Consider the following 21,708-nt stretch of genomic DNA (forward strand, 5'->3'; position numbering starts at 1 on the left):
ACAACTCTCTATATCTCCCTCTTCCCCTTCCCCTGGTAACTACCATCCTATTATCTACTTCTATTTTAGATACTTAATATAAGAGGAATTATGTCTAATCGTCCTTCTGTGTCTGGCTTATTTCACTTAGCATAATTTCTTTTAGGTTATCCATGTTGTCACAAATGGTAGGACTTCTTTCTTTTTACAGGCTGAATAATATTTCATTGTAGGCATATACCGCATTTTCTTTACCTAAACATCTGTTGATAGACATTTGACTTGTTTCCATATCTTGGCCATTGTGAATATGCTGCAGTGAGCTTGAGAGTGCAGATATCACTTCAAGATTCTGATTTTAATTCCTTCAGATATTTACCCAGAAGGATGGCTGGATCTTGTGATAGTTTTATGTTTAATATTTTAAAGAATGTCTATACTGTTTCTATACTGGCTACGTCATTTTACATTACCACCAAGAACATGCAAGAGTTCTCTTTTTTCCGTGTCCTCGCCAACACTTTTTTTTTTTTTTTTTTTACTAATAGCCAAGCTAACAGGTGTGAAGTGACATCTCATTATGGTTTTGGTTTGCATTTCCTTGATAATTAATAATGTTGAGCATTATTTCATATAGTACCTGTTGAACATTTGTACATCTTCCTTTGAAAAATGTCTATTCAAATCTTTTGCCCATTGTTTTATAGGATTATTTGTTATTTTGCTATTAAGTTTGGGGAGTTTTTATATATTTTGGATATTAACCCTTTATCTGATATATGGCTAGGAAATATTTTATCTCATTCTACAGTTTGCCTTTCTATTGGACTGGGTGTGCTGAAACTTTTTAGTTTCATATAAACCCATTTGTCTATTTTTGCTTTTTTGTGTGTGCTCTTGGTATTATATTCAAGAAATCATTGCTGAGACCAAAGTTAAGAAGATTTCCCGATATTTTCTGTTTTCTCCTAGTGTCACTGTATCAGATCTTATGTTCAAATCTTTAATCCATCTTGAGTTAATTTTTGTATATGGTAAAAGATAATGGCTTGATTTTCTTCTTTTGCATGTGACTATCCAGTTTCTTCATTACCATTTATTGAAGACACTACTTTCTCCCCATTATATATTCTTGGCATCATTGTTGAAGATGAGTTGCCTGTTTATGAGTGGGTTTACTTCTGGAATCTTTATTCTGTTCTATTGGTCTATATGTGTATTTTTTTTAATCCCAGTACCATACTGTTTGACTGGTGTAGTTTTGTAGTATATTTTGCAATCAGAAAGTATGATGCCTCCAGGTTTGTTTTCTTGCTTAAAATTGTTTTGGCTATTTGGTGTGACAGGTTAACTTGTAAGTTTCCAAGTTGTTGAAAAATCTCACATCCTTTATAGATACAAAAGTTAGAACTGATTTCCTTTTACAGAGCCAAATGACACTGCAATGTAGATCCTCAGTTATTATGTATCAATGACATAAGACCACATTGGTTTTTGTCCTCCAAAGGTGTTACAGGTTTAATATTATTATTATAAATGTAACAAGAATAAGTGCGATGATTTAAATGCTGCAGGTGGAAATATTCCTCCAAGGATAACTGCATGCAGATTATTTTGCTGTTCTTCTAGTTAACTTTTAAGCATCATTTGCTCCTAACTTTCCATGTATAGCTCTACTTTGTCATTTTCACCTCTTCACAATGCTTTTCCTTTCAAAGCTCTTAGCAGACAAATCCCAGGAACATTGCAGAAACTAGGTAAGGCTATAAATACCCAAAGTATTTGCAGGGGAAGCCTCATCAACAACACTGTGAGGAATCGAGCAAATGACAAGAGTGTTCTAAATGCAATACTTCTGATTTCAGTTGTCTGTTCTGTCTTTTCTTTATTGGGACTGATTTCCACCATCTTATTTCACTGGAGGCCATCTTAAGAGGAACCCATGCTGAGTATTTTATTGAACAGTATATGAAGTTAAAGAAAAATAGATGCATGCTTAAATGGTGTGTCCCTGTGTGTGTGTGTGTGTGTGTGTGTGTGTGTGTGTTGTGGACCCACATTGTGTTTTCTGCACAATACAGTAGAAAGGCAAACTATGGAATGATTCTAAGAGAATAATTCCAAGAGAAGCTTGGAATTATTTCCCCAGCCTATAATCAACATCTTTCTTCATAAAAGGAGTTCTTCATATACAAATGCATGGAAGCTACAGTTCTTTGCTCTTAGTTTTATCTGCATTATCAGTTGCTATGAAATGTTCAATAACATTTTTTAAGTAAGCCTGTGAATCAGGGAGTGGGCTAAAGCATTTTTTCTGGTCATTTGGTTCTGTGCCAATATCAATTTCCCTTTTCATCATTAATTTCTTGAAGGCAGAGACTCTGCCTTATTTTTCTTTGAATCCCCACATTAGACTGCATCTGCTGTGGAACTTAGTGGGTGTTCAATACACGTTCATTTGTTTGAATTAATGAAAAAGATGGATTTAAAACAGTAAATGGGCACATTTTCAGTGGAACTATTGTCAAGAGAGAATTAAGAGAATGATTTACTCTAGGCAGGATAATTCTGTTCATTTCAAATATCCAGCTGCGTTTTAAAATGGGGCTTTAATCATTTCATTTGCTATTTTGTAATCTTTTAATTATTCCTCATGTAACAACTCAAATAAAGAAATAATTATAGAAAACACTTACTGAGAGCTTATCAAGTGCCAGATATTTTTCTAAGCACTCTCTTTTACCTCATTTAGCCATCAAAAAGCTAATAGAACTATTATTGCTATCTGTATTGTAAGAATAAAAAATGGACTGTGGGAAGAATAGGCTTAAGGCCACACTATTAGCTCTCAGGACAATCAAACGTCAAATGAAGACTGCTTGATTCTAGGCCAGTGTCTGAATCAATACTGCCTCTTAGGGAGGGGTAAATGTATTAAAGATGATCCACAATTTGCTGCAACTAGCAAGATGTTAAGAAGCAACTGAAATGCAAACTATTTTGAAACATTTTCTGTTGCTGCAAACTAGAATTTTAGCCTTAAAAGCTTTGTATTTTTCTTTATTCTTGGCAAGTATTTATTTCCCAGACCTTCTGACTGGAGCCTATCAGACATGGAAGCTAGTAGGGAGGAAAAATACACTGTACTTGACCTGAGATTAAAGTTTATAAAAACCATGCCTCATAACAAATGTTCAATAAATGCTTTAATGATAAACTAGGGATGATATTAAGATTCTTAATCATCATGTCATTTTAGACTAATCTATAATTCTAGTTTACCAACTTTCTTAGATCATCGCCCCTTTTTTGGAAATGTATATCCAGCTCTGTTATACTGTAGCATGGATTCTGCAGTAAATTCTGTTTCTTTTGTGTGTCATTACAGTCAAGTAGGTGACTAACAAATGTTTTCTGAAGGTGATTCAATTTAGAGTAATTCTATAAGTATATATAACACAGGTAAATTCTTAGAGTGGTATTTTTAAGACAATTAGATTAAGACTAAAATATCCCAGAGCCTTATGTGATTTTTTATAATATTAAATAAGAAAATGAATGTCTTCAAAATAACTCTCATTGGGTTCTTGTAGTTTTAAGTTTTATGTATCTGATGAAGTTCAATAACTTTTTAGAATTATTGAATGCCAATTTAAATTAAATTTGTTTTAAACATTTCAACCAAAAATATGAAATAAATTGATATAAACATATTTTGGATCATCCAGATAACCACTTAGAACCAAGCACTCAAGTAGGACTTGACTATTCACAGTTGGTATTTGCCTTGGCTGTGCTTCTCAGTCTTCAGTCTACTGACAATTTGGACTAGGTAATTCCCTGTCATGGGGCTCTATCCTTGCATTGTAGGATGTTTAGCAGAATCTCTGTCTTTTGCTTACTAGATGCTAGTACTCCTTCCATTTTGTAACAATCAAAATGTCTCTGGATGCTACCAAATGTCCCTCAAAAGTCAAAATTGCCCTCATAGAGAGCTGCACTTTGGTGAATATAATGTGTTTAAGCTAAAGGGTAGTTTAAATGTAGAATAATATGAAAAGAACAGAGGCAGAAATTTGTACATAAATGATGCATCTTGTACCAAGTAAAGGTCCAATTACACAACAGTGCACTGCACAATGGAACGTTTTCCAACAGTTTTAATAGAGAAATCTTAGAATACTTGAATCATCAGGTATCAGAGGATGGCGTAAGCATTCTGAACTAAGATGGCAAACCAATGTGTTAAGTATCATCTTTACATTTTGTTGCAGCAAAATAGCATAATCTACCACACTAAATTAACGTTAATTTGAATTTTATTGCTTTTGTAATTTTGTTTGTATATATTTAATTTGGTTTCAGAATTGAAGTTCTAACCATAAGCTCTAAGCATAAGGAGTTTATACTTAGTTTTGTGTTTATACATATCTGACAAACAATAAAAATAATTTGTTAATACTAGGAAGCCTCAAAGAGCATTCTTTTTTTACATTGAAATAGATTAGTACATTTCTGAAACTTGAGAAACACTAAATTTAGGGCATCTGAGGCTGGGTAGAGGGAGGAACAGCAAGTAAATAGGAAGAGGAGATCCTTGAAGAATTCGGGAAAACTCCAGAGTTAGCTGCTGGACTTCTACTGTATGATTTTAATTTGTGCCAACTATATATGACAAAAAAAATCAATATTCTTTTGACTAGGTTATTCTATATTTTTCTTTTTGATAAAAAATAGTTTATTTTTTAGCTCTGTAAACTGCCATGTGGAAAGCATGATTATCCAAGCAAGATAATTTCAATTTTGATTCCAACTGAAGACATAGGAACTAGGGATAGAATTAGATCAGTTTTCAGATAATTTTCAAAATTTATTATGTCACATTGTATAAACAATATATGATCCTCTGTGATTTTAAAGCAAATGAAACAGCCTTACAAGTTGCAAAGCAGGCTCCCTTTACCTGTTGTGTTCTCATTCACATTATCTGTTGTTGTTACCTTATGCCTCTGTTGGATTGATCTGCTCAAAAAAATTTTAGGACTCTATTGCCCTATGCACCAAAGGTGCTGAAAGACCCTCTCCTTCTGTCAGAGGCCTGTGAACCAGAGAAACTCCATCTTGAATAGGTGCTGGGTAAAATGAGGCTGGGACCTACTGGGCTGCAATACCAGATGTTTAAGGCCTGCTAAGTCACAGGATGAGACAGGAGATTGGCACAAGATACAGGTTATAAAGACCTTGATGATAAAACAGGTTGCAGTAAAGAAGCTGGGTAAATCCCACCAGAACCAAGATGGCCACAAGAGTGACCTCTCGTCGTCCTCACTACTACACTCTCATTAGTGCCATGACAGTACAAATGCCATGGCAATGTCAGAAAGTTGCTCTGTGTGGTCTAAAAAGGGGTGGCATAAATAATCCTTCCCTTGTTTGGCATATCATCAAGACATAACCATAAAAACGGGCAACCGGCAGCCCTCGGGGCTGCTCTGTCTATGGAGTAGCCATTCTTTTATTCCTCTACTTTCTTAATAAACTTGCTTTCACTTTACGGACTTGCCCTGAATTCTTTCTTGCATGAGATCCAAGAACCCTCTCGTTCCTCTCATTCTCCACCCTCTGAAAGGCTGAAGTTCTGAGGGAAGAATTTTGGAGAGCACTTGTGGTGCACTGAGAACCTTGTTCTCCTCTTTTCCTTTAAGGTGGAAGTAGAATTTTCAGGTATTTCATGTGTCTCTAATCTATATGAAAATTTGTGTCATATTTCTAAAGACAGTGAAAATCCAAGTAATAAATTAGATCAAAATGACGCTATATCATTAAGATGGCCCTCTGCTAATTAGGGCTATTGCTTTCTTTTATAAAGTTAGATAATTTTAGATATAATCTTTCAGAAAGAAACATTCTTTGGTATTTCATGTGACATAATTATTACAAAGTCTTATAAAAAATACAGTTTATGCAGAAAGCTTTATGTGTCACTTTATAAGCTCTAATGTGTTGTAGCATTTATGTTTTGAAGACAATATTAGAAAAAGGATATCTTTAAATTGCTGTGCCTTTGGCATTAAGGCTCTCACTCTTATAAAGGAAGTAGAAGCATTATTTGATACAATAATTTGAGTCACAGTTGTATAATGTCAAACTTCAATAAGATACGTGAAAATGTAGGCCCAGTTTCTTTCAGGCACTGTTGTCTTGTAAACTGCCAAAACATTTGACAGGTGCAACTTGTATTGAGCTTGTTAGAGATATAAGAAGAATCCCCAAAGTAACAGAAATAGAGAATTTAACCTTCTCAAAGTTTATAACCCATTGAAAACAATTGTTGGACATATTTCTTATTATCTTTATAGAAGAGAACACAATCTGATTTATTCCAAAATTTATTCCAAGAGATGCACCAGTGCGCTTTACACATTGATATATTTTTCAGAACTCTAAATTACTGAAACCAAGTTTATTTGAAACCCAAGAGAGAATGAAAAATTCTCTATTGACTATGTTATTCATTATCTCTTAAACTTAAATATGTTTTATAATGGAATGGGTCCTCATGTTTATTTTAAAATTCCTTCTTTTAAATTCACTTATATTGTGGATAAATCTATGTGGATAAGAAACAAAAAAAGTTAAATAAACCAGAAAAACACAAATAAAGCATAAGTCATTCCTTTTATAAGTATTTTGTATTTTAGATAGAAAAACTTGTAAATGGAATATCTTTTGGATATTCATATTACTACCTATCATTCTTTATCATTGAGGAAGAATCCTTCCAAAGAAGATAATGCTGATGACCATGGGCATTGAAAGCTGGAATTTCAGGTATCAGAGAAGAAAAGAAATCTTTTTTTGAGGATAAAGAACTATCTAAATGAAGCAGAGAAGAATTCTTTATTAACTGCAGAAAAACTAGACCCAATCCCCATAGTTGGTTTTAGAGAGCTTAAGCTCTTTTTCTTTTTCATTGAAACTAAAATTCTTATTATGCATGCTTTCTAATTACACACTAAAGTGCCATGTTGTTATATTCCATATACAAACCAGAGAGCAGTACTTAAGAGTCTGAAAATACATGCCATACCTAAGTTTTGAGACTATGCTTTCTTTCCTCTCTACTCTTCTGTATTCATTTTCCTTTTTACTCATTTTGAAAAGACTTTTCCTCCGTCAGTAATAGAATTAATTTTGTGTGTAAAGGAGAGCACTTCATGTCTCAGGTGCTAATGAGGTTTAATTTCCAGCTGAAACATTTTTTATGAATACTTAAAACATTAAAGATAGATCTGAATAATTTCAGTCAGAGAAGGAACTACTCCTTTCATGAACTTGGCATTTATTCATTGAACAACTATTTCCTGTATGTCTGTGATGTGCAGGGCCCAGTGCGCAGATCTATTTATTAATTAGATATTGTCCATACCTTCCCACAGAAGGAATACTTAATTCAAATTAGAATTTTGTAGAAATATAATAAAACCATTTTCAGAGCTGAGTATTCTCCCTAAGAAGATAGATAGCATTTAGTGCATTTAAGAATATATATATATATATATATATACTATATAATATATATATATATAAAACTTTACCACAGGAGAATAAAAAGAATGTCCCAAAGAGAGGTATTTCAAATGCAGTGAGAGAGTATCTTCGCAAAATATCAAGAAGTGTAGTCATTTGTGTATTTAAACTTTTTCTCAGTTCAAGACACACCATATTATTAACTTTATCCACTTTTAACAAACCATCCTTACCCCATTATGGCTTGCTTCTTCCAGGCCTACCTACTCACCCCAAGCTAAAAGACCAGCTGGGCAGCTTTGCTTAGTCCTTGGCCATTCTTGACTGAAGTGAAAGCATTCTTAACTACTTTGGTCCCAGCAGCAGAAGACTCTGAAATCAGTTCTTATTAGATCCACGGTCAGCTGTGCTAGGGTGAGCCCTGACAATCAGGAGGGCCTTGAACGATAAATCATCTCTACCCCCTTGTTTCGTCCCTTGTGCTGAACTTCAGCCTATGGAATCACTAATACTCTGCCAGGCTTTTCCTTTGGCTTGGGGGAGTCGACCCAGTATTCTTGTTCTTGGTGGACTTACCATTTTGAAGAAATTGGTAATTTGATAATGATAATACAATTACTCATGCAAAAGTGTAGCTCCTGCTATTCCTTCTCCTTCCAGTGTGAATTCTTTCCTGGAGTGAACCTCTTGGATGTGGAACACCGACAAAACCAATACTGGTGAACAACAGTCCTCCAAGCAAATGATAGGGCTACATACAAAGGAAGTTGGAATGGATATTGGTTAAGCAACAGCAATGTTTGTTGAGCAAACTCAGCCTCCTCATCTGTCTATAGGTCTAAGTCATCATTTCCTTTTCTGGACTATGCTATTCTGAGTATGCATTGAGCGTAACTCCTCCAAATTTATGAAAATATTGGCATCTGTAACGTTATTTTGTTTTTTATGTGGCTTCTTGGAGGATTTTCATTTAAAGTTTGGTCGGACTTGAGTTCTCTGCCTAACATAATCAGATCCAAAACCTTTTCACCAAGAGAACACATTTACTTTATTTCTGTTAAAATTGAGAAGAATAACAAGATGTAATATCATATTTATCTATAGTTAACAAAATTGCTATCAGATTTTAAAAATCTTAATATCTCGTACACATTATCAATATTTCCTATGACTCTAAATTTAGACCAGGTTAAAATTAATTATAACTAATTCTGGTAATGTCTATTGTAGCCAAAAAAATGAACAGAGTAATTTTAATTGAAGCTGCAATCTGTGCCTATTGTAGTTTAATATTTTTTCAAGCATAATTTATTTAATTAATAAGATTTTGTGTTTCTTATTGTTCACTTACATATTTAATACATATTTTCAAATATTCTTTCTTAAACAGTAACATTGTAACATTTTAAATACATGCAGTTTTTAACAAAGAGATTTCTAACACCCACCCTAAACAGTTCTCACATTTTCAACCCGGTCACCCATGAATTTATCTGTTCTTTGTTTTCTTTTAAAAGATAAGTCGCTAACATATCAGGACAAGATAATATTTAAGGATATTTTCAGTTAAAATAGTCAATAAATCTGTGACTCTTTAGTATATTGTTTGGCTGTACTTTCTTCTGTTGTGATGGGCATCTTGTTATACACACGGGAGTGCTTAACTTAATAAATTATAGCTGTTTATCTTAATTCAGCTCAACTGTGATGCCAATTAGGTAAAATGATTGATTTTAACATCATGTAAATAGGCATTTTTGCAGAGATGATTTTTCTCCATTCATCAAGTACATATCCCCTCTCAACTACTTTGTAGGTTCTAATGTGTGTTTCCTGACATAATGGAAATTAGTATCAGGTAGGGTGAACAATTTAGCGTCATCCGTCACGCCCGGCTAATTTTTGTATTTTTGTAGAGACTGGGTGTCACCATGTTGGCAAGGCTGGTCTTGAACTCCTGAGCTCAGGTAATCTCCCCGCCTCTGCCTGCCAAACTGCTGGGATTACAGGTGTGAACCACCGTGCCCAGCCAGGAATATTTTTTTAAGGTAGCTTACAATTGCCTTTTTCCCCCTCTAATGGTAGTCCTGCAATATCACCTCAGCTCTTGGACTATCATGTACCAGTGTGATGGTAGAATTGTCAGATTGTAAGAATCTAGATAAAAAAGTAAATAATAACAATGCCGTTTTCAATTTATTTTGTTTATTTTAATTAATATTTACAACAATAATTATCTGGTACAGTTTCCTGACCTCAGTTTCCTGTGCAGTACATTTCAGAAATATACCATCAAAACAAGTCATAATACTGAATTGGCAAGGGTTAAAAGACAGTGCACATATTGTCATAGGAAGCCAGGAGATGGAAGGGGCCACAGATGTTAACTACAACATGTTTTATGACTGGACTTTTTTTGAAAGCAATGGAGCACTCTTAATCTGGGCTCAGCTCTATTACTTTCAATAAAAAAAATCCTAATATAAATGTGCTGGATCAATCTATATTCAGTTGAAAGCAGTACTGTAATATGCAGAACATTTTCTCTCAAATCTTTGCTGCCAATGAATCAGCGCATGATAGGATGCACTACTGATCACAATTAAAAATTTAAGTAGACAGTGTGAGTGTCAGTATATAAAAGTCTATTTAAAATATTAATATAACCAAGTAACAAAAATGCTAACATTTGAAATGGAAAGGTATACATTAGGAAGTACCTCAAAATATAGCTTACTGAAATACACAACTCTTTTTCACAGAGGGTATAGTATAGAGGTGTTATCAAAGGAAGAAAGAAATCTAGGATTGACATGAAAACAAGAGTTTCAAGAAAAGTCCTTATGAAACCCGAAAAATCATGTTAAGTGCCTATCACAGCTCAACATTGTGCTAATATTGTTCAAATGATAATTTGTAAAGGGTAGGGATAGGGACATAACAGAAAATGCAATGGATTTTTTGAACAATTGTCCCTAGAGGATTGTATCAGTACCTGAGGGTAAGTAGCAGAAAGCAATTATCTCAAAATAGTTACCACATAATCCCAGCCACCTGTTGTTTTGAGATTCTTGAAGTCCCTGACCTACATTAATTTACAAAGTATAGCAGGAGGTAACAGTTTGTGAAGAGTTAGATTAAGGAGCTGGATGCCCAAGCAGCTAATCAATAAGTATTATGTGACTCCTTACACATATTTCCTAATGACATGGTCAGCCTCTACAATTAAAAATTTCAAATAAAAACCATTCTCCACCATCATCTACCTAAACAAGTGATACACACACACAGGCACAGAGGACAACTGTAGACCGTGCTACCAACTCCGAGCCAGTCAGCTGCTAATACTCTAAAATCAGCAATACTGGTAGCTGAATTTCTGAAAATAAATAATAAATGGAGGAATACAGCTTACCAGAAAAGAGTATTTTCTTTTATGAAAAGTTTGAGAGCTTTAATATGCCTCCCCCAAAATTGCTTATTTAGGATATTGCATAAAAAACTTCTAGCAAGAACAAAACCATAGACAGGTTGGAAATGCCTTGCTATTGTGAAAGCCAGGAAAAAAGTACACACATATTTTGAAAAGGAATTTGGAACTATTTTCTTGTATGTTATGTCTTTTTTAATGTGAGTAATGTGTTCCAGTTATGACTGAAGACAAAAAATGTGAAATGAAAGACAATCTGAGTTCAAACAATAGGCATGCAATAAATTCTTCAGTCTAAATATAATAAAAAAGTTTATACTTTTATGAACAGAAAAAAATCAGATTGCCTCTCTCCAAGGTAAATGCTAATTTCATATTTAAAAGCTATAAATTTGATGAAATCCTAGGTGTTTAGCCTGCTTAAGGTGTCTTTATTTGCTCCAAGTTATTGACATGGAATAAAATAAAGTATAATACGGCTTAGGACAGCCATTAGGACTTGTAATGGATGAGGAAGGATACAGGGATATGCTGAAAATTGAGCTGATTCTTCAAGTTTAGAAATTGAATTAGAAAAAAAAAAATGAGAGGGAGGAGGGGAATGCAGATTTATTTTTTGAGACATTATGTATTTGTAAAATGCTTCTGTTTTAGTTAACTAGATATCAAGGGCAAAAAAATCACATATGTGGTTGAAAAACAACAGAATCTCACATTTCCAAATAATCAGTTTGTATTTTCACTTTTTGAAGTATCATACAGTCAGAAGAGAGACTAGAGGATATCTCTTGTATTTCTCTAGCTCCTTCAAAAAGACCTTTGGTCACTTTGATGGTTAAGCTGTTTGAATGCTGCTGAACCTTGACTCACCACATTTACTGGAGGAGCCACAAAGGCATGATGAGGAAAGCAAGTTGCCTTTATAAGTCAAAGATGCTCATAAATTATTTTCATTATAGATTAATGAGCTGTGAAGATTTAAATCTCTCGAAGAGTTGGATGTATTGTGGTCTGTGTACTATGGTGCAGATGGGAAGTTACAAGTTGTTTTAGAGCTTTAACCATTTAGAGGAAATCAATTTAGACTCTATAAAAATACCATTTAAGTCTTCTTCTAAGTGGGTATTTTGTGGGCATCAATGCAGAACAGCATTACTTCTTTTACAGATATTATCAATGATGAGTATTTCATGCTCTGATTTATTTTCAGATTTGGGAGGATGTCAAATTAAATAATATCCATTTACAATAATTATAATAATAATCTTTCTTGTTTGCCATTTCCCACTTGCCATAGACCAGTCACTGTGATAAATGCCTTACACACCTTAATTTAGTGCTTTTTAGAACTCTGTGAGGCACGTGAGAAAACCAAGGCAAGGGAAACTTAATAACTTACCCAAAGTCATACAACTGGTAAGTGAGGAAGTCAGAATTCAATCCCATATCTGTTTAATGAAAACCTGAATTTTTAATCCCTCCTCCATTAACTAAATGTAATTACCTTCCCCAAATCACATGAGTGCTGTGTTAGTCAAGAAGGTTTACCACACATAACAGCTTAATAAAAGAAAAATGTGTTGAAAGATACAGTGGGTGTTCACATAATTTTTTTTTTTTTAAACCCTAAAGAAACCATAGCTGTTTTTGAGGACAGGGATTGGAACAATGATCTGGAATAAAATCAGATCTGTTTTTCCTCTTATTTCCTATATTGTGGTAGATGCAGAAATTTTATATGTATTATTTTATGTCCAAAAATTCTCTGGACAAGCATCCATTATTTCTTGTCACAGCTTTGATAACTAAGGCATGGGAAGTGAATTGATTCGTCCATGATAGGTGTCTAATCAGTTGCAGAGGCAAGACTAGCGCTCAGCTTTCTTAGGCATGTATTCTGTTTCTGCTAACGTATTGTGTTACATAAAGCCAAACTGCATCAACATTCTTATAAGTATTACTTTTCTTATTTAAATAAACACGCAGGTTAATAGAGATATTAATTTTTTTAAGGAGAAAACCAGTTTGATCTTTGAGATTCTCATATGCCTCATATATATATGTGTGTGTGTGTGTATATATGTGTGTGTGTGTGTGTATATATACACACACATATATATTTTAATATTGACAATATAAAACTCAAGAAAAATATCTTGGCCAACAATCTATATCTTAAAAGTGTTCAGCATTGTGTTATAGTGGTAAATGAAAGTTTATTTTTATTAACATGGATTTCATTAATTCTCTGTAGAAAAAAGATTTCACTAAAATGCTTTTTTAACACACTGACTTTGGAATACAACATTTGGTGTGTAGCAGATGCACAATGAGAAAAGGCTCTTTCGATAAAAATTATTCAGTGTTCTTCTCTTAGCCATACCTTTTATAGACATGCTAATAAAATAAAGGTAAAGCTGTTGATTAATTTCTGTGATACCAAGAACATTTTTTTTTATGTTTTACTGTGTAAATGATTTCAAATAGGTTTCCAAATTAGATACCTTATCCACAAGATGGTGTCCTAACATTAGCAACCAACTGGTTGCGCTTGTGAATGGAATCAACTTTACTTGGCAAAAATGTTTTCCAAGTTGAAAATGCCAAGTGCCTGTGCATAAAAATAATTACTCCTCAGCCTGTAGTTTTGTGCAAAATGTACTTAGGATAATGTATTGTTCAACTCAATTTGATTAACTCTCTTTGTTGTAGATTTGTATTTATTTATGTTAATGCTACAGTGGAATATTCAGTTCATTAACTTCTAATTTTGCTAAAACAGGAAAACTGTTTTCTTTGCAAATCACAACACATTTTCCAGTGACAAAATAGCTGAACTTTGTGATATATATATATATTTTATTGTATGTCAGCAGAAACACACTTAATAATGTTAGATTTGTATCATGTATTAAAAATGTCCATAATGGTTTGTTGGTGAAATCAGGGATGGTAGTATCTAGCTATTCTTGTACCTGACTACATTTAAAATCTGAATATGGAATGTTGTATGTAGTTTTCCGAATTGAACATCATTGTTTTCTGCTTTTTAAGCCAATATTTATTTCCTGGATTCAGGAAATTGCTAGTTCTAATAATTCTTACTGGCTATCCCTAATTTTTAAACATATTTAGTGACATCATAATGTCAACTCTGGGAGAAAAGAGGTTGATATTTTTTATTGCTTCTAGGAGAGTCTAAATAACAAAAGAAATTGTTTTAGATAAAGTTAAATATACCAGTCATAACTTCCAGCTCCATTTAAACATTAACTTAAAAGGAAGCTAGATTTGTAATCTTATAATATTACAATAATTGTAATCTTACAATGAATTGTAGTACTTTTGATTTTAAAGAAGAGTTTTCCATTTTTATGTTAACATCACTTCTACCAGTCTGTGAGTTTCTAAAATGAGTGGTTTTTCATTTTGTGTTTGTTGTTTTGGTGATTAAGTAGCACTTAAAACATTTTTTTTTGTAATGATACAATTTATGTATTTGTTTATTTATTTGACAAATAATTATATTTATTTATCATATACAACATGATGTTTTGAAATATGAATACATTGTGGAATGGTTATATCAAGCTAATTAACATAACTATTATCTCACATGCTTTTTTTCTGTGGTGACACTTAAAATCTGTTCTCTTAGCAATTTTTAAGTATGCAAATACATTGTTATTAAATGTATTCACCATGTGTACAGTACATCTTCTCAACCTATTCTTTCTAACTGATATTTTATGTTGTTTGACCAACATATCCACAACCCCTGGCAACTACCATTCTATTCTCTGTTTCTACAAATTTGATTTTTTCAGATTCCACGTACATATGAGATCATGCAGTATTTGTCTTTCTGTGCCTAGCTTATTTCATTTAACAGAGTATACTTCAGGTTCACAAATCACAAAATTTCCTTATTTTTTAAAGGCTGAATAATAGTCCATTGTGTATATATCCCACACTTTAAAAATCCATTTACCTGTTGATGGACATTTACATTACTTCCATAACTTGACTATTGTCAATAATGTTGCAATGAACATGGGAGTGCAGATATCTCGTCAACATACTGACTTGATTTTTTTTGATATATAACCAGAAGTGAGATTGCTAGATCATATGATAGTTCTATTTCAAATTTTTTTGAGGACCATCCATACTGTTTCTTGGTATGCTCCATCATTTTACATTCCCACCAACAGTGGACAAAGGTTCTCTTTTTTCTACATCCTCACCAACACTTGCTATCTTTTGTCCTTTTGATTATAGCTATTCCAACAGATGTGAGGTGATATCACATTGCAGTTTTACTTTGTATTTCTCTGATAAGTAGTGGTGTTGAACATGTTTTCATATATGTGTTGGCCATTTGCATGATTTCTTTCAAGAAATGTCTATTTAGGTTCTTTGTCCATTTACAAAATTGAGTTATTTATTTTCTGGTGATTGTGTTGTTTGAGTTCCATATATACTTTGAATATTAACCTCTTACATGTATGGTTTACAAATACTTTCTCCCATTCTATAGGTTGCCTGTTGACTCTGTTGATTGTTTTCTTGGCTGTGAAGAAGATTTTTAGCCTGATGTAGTCCCATTTGTCTAGTTTTGCTTTTGTTGCCTGTGCTTTTGGGGTTATATCCAAAAACAAAATCACTACTGGATCGATTTTGGGGACCTCTCTAGACTTTCACCTTGAAAAAGAAAGTTTGTATAAAGTCACTTGTCCATGTATAGGACAAGAAAGAAATATATCATTGAAGGGAAATGAAGCAGGGTAGATCAAGCTTAGGGAGGGTTTGGGCTGTGATGAAGTCACAGCAAAAACCAGTTCCGCCAGGCCCTCTGGAGCTAAAATATCCCTGCATGGTTTTCCAATAGGAACAATGGCGCTTTGTTTCCTCATATTCTCTGTATGCTTTCCCCTTCCAGCCCTCAGCACTGACTAGGCATTGGCTGTGGACTGCCTGAGGAAGGAGTAAGATGTCATACCTGCAGCTCTCTTCAGCTGAGGGTAAAACTTGGAAGGAAGGATTCGCCTGTGAGCCATCAACTGTCAGCATTCCCAGAAGCTGCAAAATAAGTTCTTTAGTCCTAAAAGGGGACTAGTTGGAATATCACAGTGTCCTCTAAAGAACTGAGTGAGGAATAATGTGGTTGAAATGGGGGAGAAGAGAGGAAGAGGTAGCCATAAAAGAAAATAAACAAATAATTTTAATAAAATAATGTAAACAAATGGTAAATGTTACTCTCACTGCAAAGGTTATGAGAGTAAGAATACTATGAAACATTCATAATGTTTTCCCTGAATAAAACTCCTTCTGAAACCTTTCTAAATCCAGTTTTCTGAGTCATCCTTACTTTTCAATGTACTATATTTTCTTTGACAACACTGAAGAAATAACATGCTCAGTGAAGGTGAATTGAGAAGTAAGCGTAAAGCTTTTACTTTTGGAAGGATAAATGACTGATGGAGGCAGTTGCATCAGTCTGTATACTTGGTGCAGTATTTTGGCTATGGTCACTGTATTCTCATTAAGATCTGCACTGGAAGAAGAAAATGGTTGGGGTAAATAGGTAAGCTTGTTTATAATATACTATGCTTCAATATATTACAAAACAGCTCTGAACTGTTTTAGCTAGATTACACACACAGCTTTATAGTTTGATTTGCTTATTGAATAGCTATCATGTGCCAGGGAGGTTATTAGGCCCTTGGGACTAGATACTAAAGATGGTGATTCAGAGCTTGGAGGATAGACAGACAAATAAAAGGCAATCATGGAGTGATGAGCATTGTGGTATGGATAGATACAGTACTCCAGGAGCTAAAATGACTACCCAAACACAAACTAGAAGATGGTAAGTTGAGGATATCAAAGATTCCGGAGAGAGGAAATTTCTGAATTATGGAGAGGATATTAGGGCCTGTGAATAGCAAGGAAGACAACTGGAATGTAATAAGGGCACACTTGGGGGACTGCAGGCAGTTCAATGGGCCGCCATTGAGAATGTAAGCAGTGTGGATTAGGATGAGGACTATTAAGAGATGCTGTTGGAGGAAGAGCAGGGACAAGACCATCATCCAGATCCTGACAGGAAACACATGGCACCATCAAGTGGGATTATTTGAAGAGAGTATTAACAAAGCAGCTATTTACAAAAGATGGGGAGGAGAGGAGACCAAGAGTTGGATAATTCCTCCCCAGGCCTGATGCAGGAAGAATTACCGGGTTTTTTTGGAACCCGGAGACAAAGAGGCTGAGTAGAGGGAGCTGCCTCACGGAAGATACCGCTTCTGTGCAGGGATGCTGCAAACCTGCAGAGACACTGAACACAAAGAGCTGAGAGAAGAAATACCTTGATGGGATCAAAGGACTCCACAGAGCAGGGGTCCATTAATATGTTCTTGCAGTTCAGCATCTAGAAGCATGGGGAGAGGTGGAGAAGAGCAGAGAGTGGGTCTGGAGAGCAGACTAAGGCAGAGTAGATGTGGGAAGACCACTTAGGAGACTATGCCGGTGGTCTGGGCGTCTGGGAGAGCAGTCATGGTAGCTGTGTTAGTGGAAAAGATGCAGAGTGCAGACACAATCTAGAAATATTTAGAAAGTAAAAATCTCCAGACCTTGGCAACTATTTGGACATGGAAGTCGAGGGAAAGAAAATTGTTAAGCATGATTGTCAGGTTTCTAACTAAATTAGATGCACTTTGTGAAAAAAAATTCATTTTTCCTTTTGACAGTTGTAACTTTTCTCCGTATTTCCACTACCTCTTCCTGCAAATCTTCATTTATTGCAATGATATTTCCTCTATGCTTGACCAGTTTCCCTATGTTACAAAATGAACTCATGTCCTCTTCTTACTCAGTCACTACATCTTCAGAGATTTCCACCCCCAACTTTCCTCCCCAGGTTCACGCAGCACCTTACTTCTTTCTAATTGCCTCCTTTGGATGCACTCTGTGTGCAGTTCGCAATGAACGGAAGTAGCATGCTACCAGTTAGAAGTTTTGTGTCACTAAAATTCATTGGTGAATTGAATTTTCCAGTTCCAGTTTCAGTTTATTTCTATCTTGCTGGTGTTTCCTTCTTCATAATTACCCCTCTTGTTATCCAAACAACCTATGTCTTTTGCTCTTTCAAAATTACTAATACAATATGCAGTGTCTAAGTATTTAAAAACGCAGAGCAGCCAGTAATAATATACAGTAGTTCACCCTAAAATAGTCAAGTTACTCCTTAAACACATGCTGTATGTATCTCTAAAGAAAATGTTGGAAACAGGTCTATCGAAATCTTTTTTGGTTTCAATGGTGGAATTGACTCTCCTGAACTCATGCACAGAAGAAAAAATAAAATACCATCTATTATTTTGTGTTGCTAGTCTCAAGTCAGGATAACTATTTTTTTCATTTGACCATTTGAATCCAGTTGTGTATATAGTTCATATGTGACAATAAAATACCAAAAGCCAAGAAACTGAACTCAGGTACTGCTGATATTTGTAATATTTTTGGTGTTAATTTTGAAAATAGATCCAATAATTACAGATTTGACATTATTATATTTCATGAATGATAATCGTTGGGTTTCATAAATCACATTCTTTAAGATGAAGCATAAAGTTCATATTATCTGGTGGCAAAGAAGCATGACTACTTTCAGCTTGGCTTTGCAAGTTGAAACCATGCAAAGTGAGCTTAGTAATCATGGAAAAAATTATGATTTTGTGTAGCCTTTAAATTGTTTTGTCAAAACACTAAACACTCTCTTACTTTTGGCAATAAATGTAAAGGAAAATGAAAAAATACTAAAACTAATATTTATTTAGTACACTATGGTTAAAACAGTTGAAACATTAAAAATTAGTTTTATTTCTTTGAAAAAATAGTAAGAGTGGTTTGAACAGTGCTTTTCTTGCTTTTCTTCTTATAATGTAACTTAGCACATGGAGCCAACATCTTTTCTATGCCTTGGAAAATTGTCCTACTCCTTTCTAAATCTGAATCCATTTCCAAAATGTTATTTTTTGTATTTTGAGTGTTGTCAAGTAGCTCCAAGAGTTTTGTTCATGTGAAGCTTTTTGCTGGCATCACCTCTCTGGTATATCTTTCATCCTTTTTGTCTTAACTGCTCATTTAGGTGAATAAGTTCTAATAATATTCAATTTCACTTCCTGCATGATTGCTTTTCATTTATTTGCTGCACTTACTTCTTTTTATCAGTTCCCTCTTTGGATTATCCATTGTTATAAAATGTTACCTGGGTTTATCACTGGGAAGCAAGGAGACAACTACATACTTTACGATCTGGGGATAAACCCCGTAACAGATGCATGATGACCAATCTCCAATCTCAGGCAGACCTTGAAAGAAGTGACATGATTAGTACCTGATCATGACCTGCGTCTGGTGGTTATATGGTGATTTGTGGACTGAAGAGCTAGCAGCAAATTGGTTCTTTATGCAGTTAATTCTTAGTAAATATACTGTGGTAGCCGGTTTGACCCATGTTATTGGAGTATTGCTGTTATAAAACTAAACTGTAGTAACTGAAATGATGCATAGTGGAACAATGCAAAGTGAGGACTGCCTGTATTTTAATCTATGGCTAAAGGGAGAGCAAAACAAACAAAAATGTTGGAAAATGCCTTAGGCTGGATTAAACAGAAATCCAAGTCCTCTTCTGATTTGTCTTCCAACTTGCTATTTGAATTACTTCTAAATTTAGTGTGGGAACATATTATAGTGAAGTGCAGTATATGTACGCTGTTTAGAAGTAAGCAAAATTAACAGCAGTATTTAATTTATTTGCTATATTTAAATTTTACTGTTTTTGAATAGGTAATAAATTCAGGAGATTAACATTTCTAGAGATACTAAAGGCTATACAATGAAAAAGTCTTACTATGTTCCCTTTCCCGACTACCATTCTTTTCATTTAGGATAACTGACATTATCCTTCTAGAGATAATTTATGCATATATAAGCAAAAATATCACAAACACATTCACATCACTTTCTCTCCCTTTAAAACACAAATTCTAAAGCAGCTAATATTTATTGAGTATTTTCTAGGCACCAGATAATGTGTGAACTATATATGCATTATCTCATTTAATCCCCACCATAAACTTTGTGGTAGGTTATTATTTAGTGGAGAAAAATCGGTCTCCGACAGTTTAACTTCTTTTTCTCAAAATCACACAGTCAGTATGTGGTGGAGTAGCTACTCTCATGTGGGTATTCTGCCTTCTCGAGGGGAAGCTCTTAATGACTAGATTACATTGCCTATGATCTGCATATAGGTTATGCAATCACAATTCAGTAGTCTAGCAATCCTTTTAGGTATTGGAAATTCTTTTTGCTATTTCAATCTGTGAAAATATGGTGCTTAGGGCATTTGAGAGAAACTAAGGTATTTCCAAAAGCATTAGATATCTTTCTCAAGAGAATATTTGGCCATCATCTCTGCCGGGAAATTGGCCAGCTTGCTTGGAAGAAGCCCAACCCTGAGTGCATGTGTGTGTCTGTTCTCCAGAATTGCCACACAGTCCCACTCCTTGTTGGGCATTGGAATTCCATCTGATACTCAGTATATATGCATTTATGCATGCACACACACATTTGTTCATTTATTTCTTCATTAACAAATATACCTATTAAGTGTCTTAATCGTGCACAATAGAAATATGAAGTCCAGGAAAGCTAAAAAACACACCTCAAAGCCTGTGCACTCTACTGATTTTATTACCTGAGTGCTGCTTGGCAGTTTATGCTAACAGCCTGTTGTAAGCAGAGATAATACACTTGTCAGTTCTGCTTAGCAATTGTGCATGTTTCCCAGATGTCTATTTTCTGAATACATCTCTTGGTGAAGTTTTGGAGGGAGTGGAGAAGTGTCTTGCAAGGGAGTCTTTTTCTCCAGCATGCATTCCTCTCAGTTGTCTTTGTTGCATTGGAGGTGCTTAATGTTTTCTCTTGCCTTTTATCCAAGTGCAGAAAGCTTGAAGTTCATGCTCAAAATTTTAAAAAGTCAGGTCTCTCTCTCACACACACACACACACACACACACACTCTTTGTTCTGGGAGATCTTGGAGTGCGTTTTAGTGCATTTTAAGGGCTTCTCCAAGAAGCTTCTACCCTTTAAATGAATTACACAAAACCTCATTAACAATTGAATATGAAGGATGATGTTTTTCAAAAGCTACTAATGTTAGGGGAATATACTGTATATTTTTCTGCGAGTCTGAAGGCCTTGGATCTTGGTATCACTGGGTATTTATGTTCAAAAGTCGTACAATCTATTCTCCGTACAATCTATCTAATACTTAGGGTTTGGAGTCATTTCTTTCACATACTAGGTTTCTCTTTAGAAATATATCCTCCATTATTGCTCACATTCCCGCGAACACTTTTTTTTTTTTTTTTTTTTTTTTTTTTTTTTTTTTTTTTTTTGAGACGGAGTCCTTTGCCTCTGTCGCCCGGGCTGGGTGCAGTGCGCCGGATCTCAGCTCACTGGCAACCTCCGCTCCCCGGTTCACGCCATTCTCCTGCCTCAGCCTCCCGAGTAGCCTGGGACCTACCAGGCGCCCGCCACCCCTTGCCCGGCTAGTTTTTTTGTATTTTTTTAAGTAAGAGATCGGGGTTTCACCAGGCTTACGCCAGGATGGTCCTTGATCTCCTGACCGCTAGTGATCCGCCCCGTCCTCGGCCTCCCAAAAGTGCTGGGAATTAACAGGCTTGAGCCACCGCGCCC

This window comes from Rhinopithecus bieti, unplaced genomic scaffold (assembly GCF_001698545.2).
Source record: "Rhinopithecus bieti isolate Rb0 unplaced genomic scaffold, ASM169854v2 scaffold_48739, whole genome shotgun sequence".
Lineage (NCBI taxonomy): Eukaryota > Metazoa > Chordata > Mammalia > Primates > Cercopithecidae > Rhinopithecus > Rhinopithecus bieti.